Below are 354 nucleotides of genomic sequence, written 5' to 3'. Positions count from 1 at the left end.
GGGAAACAATTCGTTCATTAGAGCTGATGGGGAGGCTCCCGGCTTCGTGTGCGAGAGCGTCAGATGAAACGGCTCTTCTCCTCAAACCGAGCTCCGGGAAAGGGCTGCCAAATATCCCCCCAATAAATCGATTTACCAGCAGTTAAACGCGAGGTTGCCGCACAATTTCCCGCGAGTCCTAGGAGGGGCACGGAGTTTTACACGGGGATGTTACGGGTGGGGAAGGGGCCAAGCCTTCCAAGTTCAAGAGCAGCAGCCTGATTTTCTGCCAAGCAGAAGGGACGTGTGCAGACAAAATGCTCATCGCTTGGGCAAATAATTGCGTCCTGCTTTTTTTTTTTTTTTTTTTTTTTT

At 50.6% G+C, this 354-nt stretch overlaps 1 protein-coding gene across 1 annotated transcript in view; it reads left to right on the top strand.

Moving 5' to 3' along the window:
* Positions 1-354, top strand: part of OLA1 (Obg like ATPase 1) — a 126,680-nt gene that overhangs the window by 6,147 nt on the left and 120,179 nt on the right. The gene's annotated exons all lie outside the window — the stretch shown is intronic.

This window comes from Oxyura jamaicensis, chromosome 7 (genome assembly GCF_011077185.1).
Source record: "Oxyura jamaicensis isolate SHBP4307 breed ruddy duck chromosome 7, BPBGC_Ojam_1.0, whole genome shotgun sequence".
Lineage (NCBI taxonomy): Eukaryota > Metazoa > Chordata > Aves > Anseriformes > Anatidae > Oxyura > Oxyura jamaicensis.
Note: the sequence above shows the minus strand (reverse complement) of the source record. Positions and strands in the feature narration are given on the sequence as shown.